This window comes from Cavia porcellus, unplaced genomic scaffold (genome assembly GCF_034190915.1).
Source record: "Cavia porcellus strain 051 isolate PalLab524CR breed Dunkin Hartley unplaced genomic scaffold, mCavPor4.1 scaffold_9, whole genome shotgun sequence".
Classification (NCBI taxonomy): Eukaryota; Metazoa; Chordata; class Mammalia; order Rodentia; family Caviidae; genus Cavia; species Cavia porcellus.
This window is the reverse complement of record NW_026947492.1, coordinates 75,004,124-75,016,901: the sequence shown is the minus strand read 5'-3', so window position 1 is coordinate 75,016,901 and position 12,778 is coordinate 75,004,124. Positions and strand designations below refer to the sequence as shown.

The 12,778-nt window shown below is 35.2% G+C and overlaps 1 pseudogene; it reads left to right on the top strand.

Moving 5' to 3' along the window:
* Positions 1–2,641: 2,641 nt before the first annotated feature.
* On the top strand, positions 2,642–3,560 carry LOC106026571 (olfactory receptor 8H1-like; annotated as a pseudogene).
* The last annotated feature ends 9,218 nt before the right edge of the window (positions 3,561–12,778 follow it).

Below are 12,778 nucleotides of genomic sequence, written 5' to 3'. Positions count from 1 at the left end.
TTACACAAAAAGCAAGTATTTGTTTACTAAATTCACTGCAAAAATTTATGTTAGATTCAGGGTGGAGTGTGTCTTTTGATTCAACTTTCTTTTACAAAATACAGACAAAATTAAACCCATTGAAACAGTAAACTGCATGATACAGCATGGATCCTACAGATGTAGCAGGCAAACCTGAATGAATCCGTTTCACTGATTCGTTAAAATATATCTTTTTATCAGCTGTGAAAACTTGGTTTGCTTAATGAATAATAGAGAATCATAGAATCCATAATGCATATAGGTGCTGGTCAATAAAATAACTTACCATAGTCATGGGAGATTATGATATTTCAGTTTTTGAAATAGGATGACATTGTATACACAGTATTAAAATGACTCCGTAAATCTGGAATTTTGAGTCCAATTAAGCTGTATTGGTGCAAAGATAAATACTTGGAAGAAATTATTATGTAAAGAAATTATTAACAAGAATTGAATCACTTCATTTTTTCTTTAAATTTTATTGTTTTCATTTTTTTTCTAGTGACTCTGACTTACTTTTATAGTCAAGACATACTTCGAAGTATATAGCATTTCCTGATGAATGTTTTATCTTCCATCCTTTACACTGTTACTGATAAATATGTATCTAGAAATATTTTCTCCAGTAGCTTAGTCAAAAATTCCTCACAGTCACTTCAGTGTAAATGTTATTTCCAGTAAATCTATATATTATGTGTCTCAATGTAATGGAAATAAGTTAATTTCTCCTACAGTTAGAAAAATTACAAAACAAAGGTGAGTTGTTTAGGTATCTCCCAAGAATGGAAAACTCTTTTTAAATTTGTACTGAAACTTTTGTCCGTGGAATCAGACAAAGCAACATTCCCTGGAAATTTGTATTATACTGAATGCTCATTATATTAGGCATCCCGAAATTATTATCCACAGGTGAAACCACGCATGATTCTGTCTATATAAACAGTTTCACCCTTAGATTCTTTTCTGATAAAAAATTATTTGTAAAGTTTCCGTTTGATCAAGAACTGAACTGAGTATAATTTACTTCACAATAGGACAGTTAATGCAGAAAATTATAAAAATGAAATACATTGAGAAACACAAATATAACAGACATGTTCTGCTGCTTATTTGTATTTATTTCATTTTAGAGAATAATTAAAGCTTGAGGTTATAGAAAGAAAACACTGGAAAATTTCATAATATGTATCTTTTTTTGTCTTTTTCCTTTTTATCATTCTTAAAATTGGAAGAGGATTAGATCATATAAAATGTAAACTTTGTCAGTAAAATTGGCATATCTATATCATTCAGGCCTTACTATGAATAATGTTAATATTTGTGAAAGAGGCCTGGGGATATAGCTCAGTGGCACAAATGCCTTCCTGGTAAGCATGAGATTGTGAGTTTGATTCCTGTAGAAAAAAAATATTCATAGACACAGATATATGTATGTATATTTGTAATATTACAATGTACAGTTAGTAGAATCAAAATCAGCAGCAAAAAAAAGCAAACAAAACAAAATTGTCAGGAAATGTACAAAATTTTAAAATTTATTTTTAGAATGACTTTGATTTTCATTGATCAGTTTGGGAGAGAATGTAATTAACAGAGTGGATGTCCCACATTGTCTCTTGTCTCATACAAACTGTCAAAAACTTTCTTTTGTTGGGAAGAAAAGATTTTATTCTCAGCTACAATGCAGGAGATGGGGGTGAGGCTCTCCCTGTCTCAGCCCTGCATCTTCCTGCTCTCAGCTGCACAGGGGTTTTTACTTCCAGACCCCTTTCCACTCCCTTTCCCCTTGGTCCACATTAAACCAGACCCTGACCTCCAGGCTGCTCCAGGATTCCATTCAGAGAGATTGGGTAACTTCCAGGGACAGTATCGCTTCTCTGCATAGTCACCTGAGTGGAGGAGAAGACGGTGGATTGTGCCACCCGCAGTAGGAAGACGTGAGAAATAGCCTGTTTTTAACACAGCCATCCTGTGCACAATTCATTCCAAATTAAATTTCTTTCAAGATTTTTAAGAATAATATGTAGACATAATGTAATATGTCTTACTTAAATGTTCAGTAGTGCAGAGCTTTGAAAAGTACAGGACAGTTAACACATGAAAATAGATTTTAAAGGACTTTATTACAGATACTTCATCACATTTGCTTTAAAAAAAGCTTATAAAACTTATAATCAGTAGTAAAGGTCTCTAAGGCATGTTTTCTGTAGCCAAAATATCTCAGTAGCATCACACTGTCAACATTGAATTTCTCATATTTCAGATGTTCCTCTCTGTGCTCTTGGTCTGACATAATTTACACAGATATGTAATAGTGTCTAGAGTAAGTTATCTTCATATGGATTGAATATGTTGACTCATGAAAGCATTCACAGTTTTACTAGGTTCATTCTTATCTAGGCTGTAATCCTTTTTAAATATGAACAAAATATCTGAATTTATATACATTTTTGTACAGATTTATTAATTTTTTTCACATCTACTCAATAAAACATAATTTCAGGACACAGTAAACTATATTATTTAAAAGTTTTGTCATTCACACTCTAATAATTTTGAAGTCACTCAGGGTAATTATCAGATGAAATCACTCAACAGATAATTGCAGCAGGATATCATGGTGAGATGGAACTCCACTAGTGTGCCTGAATTCATCCTCCTGGAGCTGACTGATTCTGAAGAGACACAGCTGGTCCTTTTCCTGCTTTTCCTCCTGATCTAGCTCGTCACTGTGCTGGGGAATTCAGGGATGATACTGATCATTCACCTGGATCCCCAGCTTCACACCCCATGTACTTTTTCCTCACTCACCTGTCATTTCTCGACCTCAGCTACTCAAGTGTCATCACCCCTAAAATGTTACAGAACTTACTGACTTCCTCCAAGAGCATCTCATTCCTGGGCTGCTTCACACAAATGTACTATTTTGTTCTCTGTGGTGCCACTGAATGCTTATGTCTCTCCTCCCTGACCTATGACCGCTATGTGGCTATCTGCAGCCCTCTGTACTATCCTGTCATTATGTCTACAAGACTCTGCTATGCCCTGCTTGCTGGCTCTTATACGATTGGCTTTGTGGATTCCACTGTGAACGCAGTTTGCACGAGCAGACTGCATTTCTGCAACTCTAATGGCATTCATCACTTTTTCTGTGACACATCTCCTGTCTTAGCCCTTTCTTACAATGATATATATGACCTTGAAATGATATGCGTTTTGCTGATTCCACCCTAGTTCTGTCTCTCATCTCTGTATGTGGATCCTATGTGTTCATTATCTCCACCATCCTCAAAATTAATTCCTCTGCAGGAAAACAAAAAGCTTTCTCTACCTGTGCCTCTCATCTCCTAGGAGTCACCATCTTTCACAGCACTATGATATTTACTCATTTAAAACCTAAGGAGTCCTACTCCTTGGGAAAGGATCAGGTGGCTTCTGTGTTTTACACTATTGTGATCCCCATGCTGAATTCTCTCATCTACAGTCTCAGAAATAAGGAGGTGAAAAATGCAGAGAAGACAGCTCCAGAAAACTAATATAACACTAACATTACATATTTACACTTTAATTTTTTTGTTTCATGGAAATTCTTAGATCACTGTCTTAAAGCAAGTCTTTACATGTGAATATGTGTGTGCGAGGTTATATATGCGCATTTCCTGTATTTTACTTGACAATTTTTATTGCTTCCATCAATCTAGGGAAAATGATATCATATTCTTACATGTTGCTTATTGTCTCCAGTATAAGTTTTACTCATGTCATTGTGAAGACTTCGAGATCAATCTATCAGGAATGCCCCTGTTGATTAATATTTTTAAGTCACACTCCTGTGTGCATGATGATGTCCTGCTACGGAAAACTTTGGTTAAATGTAACCTTATCCATTTCAGGATTCTGTGTTCTTCTCATTTGCCCAGAGCTAGCATTAGACATATAGGAATATATAGCTGAAATTCCTGTACCCTTAACATGGCTGTTCTTTCTCCATCTTTTGCTCGAATAGAGATATTTGATGGGTTCTTCTTGATTCTCGTGGAAATGTCTTGTCACTGGAATTTACTTTTAGGCTGAATGATGAACTTTACTTTTAGCCTGAAAGAAGCTAAAAAATCTAATAAGATTTCCTAGATTAACAAGATTTTTTAAAAAATTTATTTAAAGAGAAAAAAACTAGTAAAAGGGTAAAAGTAATACAGAACTTCAAAAAAATAAACAACAGTAAGAAATCACTAGTTAATAGATTACATGTTGTCATCTCAGAAATGTTCAAGTTACAAAATTAAAGCATACAAAGTTAACATTCAAACAGTGAGACTGCAAACAGTTGTGTTCAATGATCCAACAAAAACTCAGTAATATGGTCATATATCTTATGCACCTAAACACACTTGCACTTGTATCCTTTAGAGCACTTTCTTTTCCTCTCTTTTTTTTACAATAACAACTATACATTTTGGGTTTTATTACTCCCACAGTTCTTATTACTTTTTTTTGGAAGAGAATAAAACCAAATGTAACAAAACAAAGCAGAGTCAGTCAAAACAAAGGATGAACAATAGTACATGATGTAAAAACAGAATACAAGGTAATCAACAATGGTTACCATAATGCCTTTTGCTACCTTAAAACGAACTGCCTGTATTATCAGTTATAATAAAATTGAACAAAATAGTACAGAACAAAACCAATAAAATCGAAGCATTGGAGACATTACAGGACTTCAAAAGAAGATAATAGTCAAATCAGAATGGGTATCATAGTAAATCATATTGCCTTCAAAGTAGTTGCTTAGGGGCCTGGGGATTTAGCTTAGCGGCATAAGCACCTGCCTTGCAAGTGTGTGGTTGTGAGTTCGATCCCCGGTACCAATAAAAAAAAAAGACAAAAAAAAAAGTAGTTGCCTATATCCTCAAACTTGATACTATCAAAACAGAATAGAGTAAAATCACTCAAAACAAGGTGGTGAGAGCAATATAGGGCTTCAAATCAAGTTAATAGGAAATCAAAAAGTTACTATAATATATCTTGCTAATTTTTTATTTTTCCCTTAATTAAAAATAATTTAAAAAATAAATAATTTTTTTAAAAATGGGAGATTGAGATAAAAGAGGATATAACAACACAGGTCAGAACAGAACAATTTAAGCGACATAGTGTTTCACCACAAGATAACCCGACTTAATAGTAGTTACCATAGTGTCTCTTTCCTTGAAATATTTGAGTATAACTTTGTATACTATAGCATCAAACATATCAAGACAATGTGAAACCATTCAAGAGGATGAAAGTATTACGAGGTATTTATAACCAGTTAACAGAAAATGAACAATGGTTTCTATGTTACCTCTTTGCCTATAAAAATTTTGTTTATACTATCACATGATTAACAAGGTTTTAAACACAAGGTGTTTAAAACACAAGGTGTTCACTGTAGCTTTTTACATGCTCTGGGGAAACGGAAATTCTATAACCTTTAAATCCTATCCTTTACTATGACTTAATAACTATCTCTTATAGATAATTTTGCATTAAACCTTGCTGCAGCTTCTGGTGCACTTTTAAAATGTGAGGGCATCGCCACGTCAGTGCCATTGAAGCTGATCCCATCCATTCTGCTCAGGATGTTGCGATGCTCCTTTGCTCCTACCCTATTTCCTTCTTCCTTTCAGATTTTCCTTCTTTGGATGACTTTATCATATGAATATTAAAGCACCAAATATGTTACTACACATCTATAGGAATGGAATGAGTCAACAAATCCAGAGAAATAATTTCTTCAAGATCTTTTGTTGTGATTTCTACCATTGACTTAAAGAACAGTAACATTTTCTAAAATATTTGTGATAGTGAATAATAAAGTTTACAGTGAAAAATAATACTTTTTTGTGAATAGCATGCTTAATAGTAGGACTTCTGTGGCTCCCCAATTGATGATCAAATTCATACATCCCTGGGAAAAGCTATGTATATTGAGCAAAATACCTATATTTAAAGTTTTAGACAGTTTTATCATTTATAATAAGAATAAAACATTTTCTTAGAGATATTATCACAGAAATTACATGCATTAAAACATGTAAAATGTTTACACTATTCCCCACTACCTAATAAACTGCATATAAGTGTCCATTATTGACCATGTAAAGACAGAAGTTTCTTTAGCCAGTGAAAGTAAATATGTCAAGTAGTGATTAACTAGTATGAGCAAGAAAATATATTAGCTTTTTATATGATGGGCCTTGAAATTGCCAGACCACAGGCAGGCAACACACTAATGGCAGTCTCAAATACTTAAAACAACTTTCATACATACATGCCTTTGGTACACAATAATTACATTCATGTTGGGGAACTGGTAAATGCACGTTATACTTGATCATTTTTAATGCTCTTCTTGGACTATGTCACACTTTTATCCCTGAGGTCCTCCTTTCCTTCAATAAAAAGTTTGGCTCTATTTTTGACTTTTTCTATTTTTTTCATTAAATTATGCACATGTTGTGCTATTCACATAATGAAAAACATGCATTCCAGGATATTTGTACAAACCAACAAATACACATCTCTTTGAGGAGAGAGAGGAACCATAAGAAGCCACTGTATTACAACTGGCTGAATTAGCAACCTGTTAAAACTCAGAGCCACCAGTCCTTAGAAAAGTAAACAAAGTGTCAGAAGGAGTCCCCACAGGCTCCTATGAAGAGTTGCACGGGGTGGGCAGGCAGATTATCCTCCTCTCTCAGGAGACTCGAGTACAAACTGTGAAGTCAAACAAAGCCTATCAAATGAAATGTGCAAGTAGGCAAATGTGCAGGGTTAGACTCTTGGGATTGGAAATCAAGACAAAGACAGGTTAGGAGGCCACGTGAAGGCAGGGTCCCTAACCCTAATACATGAAGTCCAGAAGCAAAGGCTTGCAGCTGTCCGTCTTGTTCCAGAAGCCCTGTCTGCTCTTCAAAACTGGTTATTTCTCTCTGCTTTTATTTTCTTGCTTCTCACGAAGTATAGTCCTTTCCAAAACTTCAACTTCTCTAATTTGCAATTGGTCCTGAGTTTTCAGTCTGGCTAGCTGTTCATCCTGGATAAGATGCTCCAATGATGGAATCATGATTTTACTTACAAAATTATTCCCTATGAAAATTTTTTATCACTCCACCCATGATAATGTGAGTCATGAAATAAATGTGTCCAGAAATTTCATCAACATTTACTTAGTCAAAAACAATAACAAAATAAATTTTTTAAAAAAGGAAAACAAAACAAAACAAAAAAACAACTCTGAAAGATAACTACTCAATTTAAGAAATATTCTTTGCAGATTTAAATAACTATTTGTCAAATTAAAAAATACAGTTTAGCCAAAACAGTTTAGAGTAAACTGAGAGAATGCTTCAATTCTAACTTCTGGAATACCCTGAGGAAAGGAGAAGTTTTTTCTTCATTTACTCTCAACACTTTGACCCTTGGAATCATGCCTAGTGTTCATCCTTGGGTACTGGGCCCAGAGGAGGACCAAATGCAGCACCACCCTGAGCATCCAGTCCATGGGGCACCCTGGAGACACCAGGCTGGGCAGCAAGGACACACTGTTCTGGATATATTCACAGTTGCTCATTGACATAATTTTCATAGAGGAATCCCTGTGAAGCATCCATTTGACCAAGACTGGAAAGGATGATTTAATTTATCTCAGAATTAACAAAGTACAATGAACAAAACTAAAAATGATGCAAATCACAGAAATAAAAGTGACATAATATCAAGGAAAACAAATATCAAAGAGTGTCAAGTGCCCTAATCAGATTTTCTTTCAGAAAAAAATGTCATTTAATTTTTAGACAGATAAAATTAGAAAAAAGTTTTTTTCATGAACTTTGGCTAACAATAAATGCCATTCTTTAGTTGGGTAGCTTAGAAAAGATAAAATAAAATAGAGATTTTATTAGAAGACTAAATATACATACATTTGAGACATATCAAAGTAATATAAATATATTTGAATCAAGAAAATAGAAATGACAGAATTGTAATCAGCTCTTCAAAACATAATTTTGAAGCTTAGAGTTGTTTTTGTTGTTTTTTCTCTTAGAGAATAGTGACCTCCTGAATCCAAGGGCATAAACAGCATATCACAAGAATTTTGAGCACAGGGTATGACTAATAATATCTTCACATTTAACAAATTATTATACCCTCTCTGTTATGATGTATTTAGCAATTCTATGTTATATTTGATGTATGATCTTGGTGCCCCACTTAAATTCCAAATACTACCTGAGAAGTAAATGAGAATAAAATGTACACTAAAGTTTATTTTCAGATGAAGTGTTACATGTCCTTACTCAGTTTTGCTAAAATTACTTATAAATAAAAATAATTGTTAACATGCTCTCAGGAGGCAAAATATCTCTGTAGCATCCAATGATAAGTAGTACTTGCTCTGATTGTACATACTTTCTTTTCTGAGCCCTTCTTGGGGAGAAAAAGTCTGTAACAGGGACTATGAGATAAATTTACATGTGGATTAGATCTGTTGATCAAGAAAGCATTTAGGCTGGTATCATAGTCCAGCTAATTCTAAAGGATGTAATTTTTATTATATCAGAAGCAAAAATCAATTTATACCTATAAACTTTCCTAATCTTATAATGAATATTTTGCTGCTATTCAGCAAAGATTTTGTAGAGTTCAGAAACAGTAACATAATTGCAATAAATACTAGATCATTCATATAAACAAAACTTGTTTTCAGTCACTCAAGCTAAATACATACTTTGATATCTTAATACTTTAAAACTGTACATCAAGGATAGAAGGAACATCACAATTTTCCTGACCACATCCTCCTGTGGCTGGAAGATTCTGCAGAGACACAGCTGGTCCTCTTCCTGCTCTTCCTCCTGATCTACCTGGTCATGGTTCTTGGGATGAAGGGATTATACTGATTTCACCTGGATCCGCAGCTTCACACCCCCATTTAACTTTTCCTCTCCCATTTGTCATTGCTCAACCTCAGCTTCTCAGGTGTCATCACCCATAAATCCTTACAGAACTTACTGACTTCCAGCAAGAGCATCTCATTCCTGAGCTGCTTCAATCAAATGCTCTTTTTTATTCTCTTGGCTGGCACTGAATGCTTTCTTCTCGCTTCCCTGGCCTATGAATGATACGGAGCTACCTGCGGGCCTCTGAACTATCCAGTCGTCATGCCTGGTTTTCTGGCTCCTTTGTAATTTGTTTTATGGAATCCACTGTGAATGCAGTTTGTATGAGCGGATTGCATTTCTGAAACTCTAGTGTCACTTTTCCTCTGACAAATCTCCAATTTTAGTCATGTCATGGATTGACACTTATAAGACTGAAATCATTTTATTTATTTTTGGTGGATCCACCGTGGTAGTGTCTCATCACCATGTGGATCCTATATGTCCATTCTCTCTATTCTTGAAAACTAATTTCACTGCTTGAAAGACAAATGCCTTCTCTATCTTTGCCTCTAATCACCTGGGAGTTATCATCTTTTACAGCACTTTGATCTTTACCTATTTAAAGCCAAAACAGTCCTACTACTTGGGGAATGGTCAGGTTCTGTGTTTTACACTACTGTGATCTCCATGTTGAATCCTCTCATCTACAGTCTCAGAAACAAGGAGGTGAAAAATGGTGTCATTAGAGTCCGCAGAAGATAGGGTCTCTAGACAAGATAACAGTGGAAGTAAGCACTCACATTTGTTCTTTCCTTTTATTTTAAGTTAGGATAGTATGTGGTCTGGTTTGAAAGAAATTTTTTCTTACTATTTTCCTCTGCAGCTCCCCTTTATTAAATAAACATGCGATTCACCTTTCCCAGGCATGTATTTTTAGACATTTGTATTGCTTCTGGCAATCATGAAATATGTTTTAAATGTGTCAGTAAAATACATGTGACTTCAAGGGCAACTAATGTGCAAGACAAGAAATTTTGTAATGTGGCAAATGCATCACACTATATTCATGGATTCTCTTATTTCTGAGAGTTTTTTTAATGGAAATATTCTACAGTTTCTCAAATCATTGTACTTTTAGGAAAGATTAGTAGTAGAAACATTTTGAGAAATGTCTTTGAAATCAAGATTGCAACATTTACTTACTTAATCTGCTAGCTCCCTCACGTACAACACATACTACCTTATTGAAATTCTAACAATCACTATGGCCTAGGGCACCAGTGTGTAGTAACTCCATGTCTGTGTCATCAGAAGAAGGATGTAAAATTTTAGGGCCAGAACGTTGTATACTAGCTATTATCAGTAAATGGCTTGCTTTCCTGTAATGTTTAATAAATAACATGTACTTTTGAAAAATCTTCTTTCATGTTTTATCACTTTTTTGTTATTGTATAAAAATAAGAACTAATAAGGAAAAAAAAGACAAAGAAGCAGTTCCCAACTTTGCATTCAAAATGAAGTTAAATATTAAATTAGAGCTAAATTATAGGAAGGTGGTGTATCTTAATACTGATTACATTTTGGAAAATCAAAGTTACTAGAGAAAAGGAAAGCATTATATTGACTATTGACAATTGTGTGTATGTTCTTCTAGATGACTGGTTATAAAAATGCTTATTAATGTAATACAATTTTTTTGTATTATTTGCTGTTTTCTTTGTTTACTTTAGTGTTTTATACATAGTAATCTGTGGAATTGTATCTTGCAAGTCTAACGTGTTCTCACTCTACGAGCAATATTCTGACTCTCATTGCTGAGTACTTTTAACCAGAAGTGTGAATTTACCAATGTAAACATCTGTGAGCAGTAGTACCTATTAGGTGCATTGCTGTGGGCCATGCCAAAGCCTCTCTTTTCTGTGATGTGACAAGAGCTTCAGGATGGCTGCTTCTTTACCTTTCTTGGAATGTTTTCAGATTTATAGTGTTCCTCAAAAATAAATTAAAGCTTACCATGTTTGTATCACTTTTTATGTCTTTTTAAGAAATATTTTGCAAACGCAAAGATTGACGATCATTTCTGAGTCCACAGCATTCCAAAATTTTAGGTCAAGAAGAGATTAAAATCTCTCTCTCTCTCTCTCTATATATATATATATATATATATATACATAAACATTTTACCAATATATTCTATGACTAAATTTTAAGAATTCTCTATTTGAGGGTTATTTTATAATGTACATCTTTATTTTCCAGGTATTTTTTTTTTTGCTAATCTGGCATGATAATTGTTTCATTGTATGGATTAACTTTTTTGAAGTTTATGTTAAGTTTTAAAAATTATATTTGTTATTTTGGGTATTCCAAGGAAAATATAACTCTATTTTAAGAGTGAGATTTATCAGTGTTTTACTAATACAAAATTTTTAATGAATTTAAATATTTTACATTGTTGTACTATGTTATTTCTGAATTAGTAATAAAATTATGCCTCAGTGTTACAGAAATTATCATTTATTATTTCTTTGTTCTATATTTTATAGATGCTTTATTTGTATATATTCCTGGTTATATTTATTTACATTTTAATTAATGATTAAATATATATTTCTTACTCAAAATATTATTTAGGTTCATCTCTCAAAACATAAAAATCTTTATAATTTCATACTTTTATCCACTTTTCTCTTTTTTCAATTATGTTTATTAAATATGGTTTCTTCCTTGCATTCCCTTCTTGTCTTGGGGATCCAACTCATGACCTCACACTTGACAGACAGGCATTGTGCCCCTGAACTACATCCTTGGCCCACTTGTATTCATTTTTATGTATGTGTATGTGTTAGAAATTTATATTATTCTCCCCATTCCAGCTGAGCTTGGAGAACTGTGGAGTTTCCAGCAATTAGGCGGGCGCACACTATCCCCGGAGCCCAACCTATTTGGAACTCCTGCACCTCACTGTCTGTGTGCAGAGGAAGGGCTGGGCGGATCTGGGGTGCCTGCATCTGCCTCCCCACGTGTTTGGAGGACTGTGGATATCTCAGCAAGCAGGGGAGCATCGCAGGTTTCAGAGGCCCCGCGGCCTGTGGTAAGTGCTCAGTGCACTCTGCCCAAAGCCCAGACTGTTCGGGACCCTCCAGGCTTCTGGGTGCAGTGAAGTGGATAAGTGGGTTTGAGGCATCTACATCCGCCTCCCCATTCAAGCTGCTCTTGGAGAACTGTGGAGTTTCCAGCAATTAGGCGGGCGCACACTACCCTGGAGCCTAGCCTATTTGGGACACTTGTGCCTCACCATCTGTGTGTAGAGGAAGGGCTGGGCGGATCTGAGGTGAGTGCCTCCACCTCCCCGTGTGTCTGGAGGACTGTGGATATCTCAGCAAGCAGGGGAGTGTCGCAGGTTCCAGAGGCCCTGTGCCCTGCAGTAAGTGCTCAGTGTACTCTGCCCAAAGCCCAGACTGTTCGAGACCCTCCAGGCTTCCGGGTGCAGTGAAGAGGATAAGTGGGTTTGAAGCATCTACATCCGCCTCCCCATTCTGGCTACACTTGGAGAACTGTGGAGCTTCCAACAAGCAGGTGGGCTCACAGTGTCCTGGAAGCCCAGCTTATCAGGAACTATGGAGTTCTAAACAGCCAGAAGAGGGCCATTGGTTCTACAGGCCCAGTGGCTTGGGGAAACTGGGTGCCAGAGTCCCAGGAGTTGCGAACATAGAAGTGGATTTCCAAGACCCTGAGGAAGCTTTCAAATAACACTTGAAACACAGAAATATAGGAAAATGACAAAATGAAAGACCAAATTACAACCTCAAACCTCCATCCCA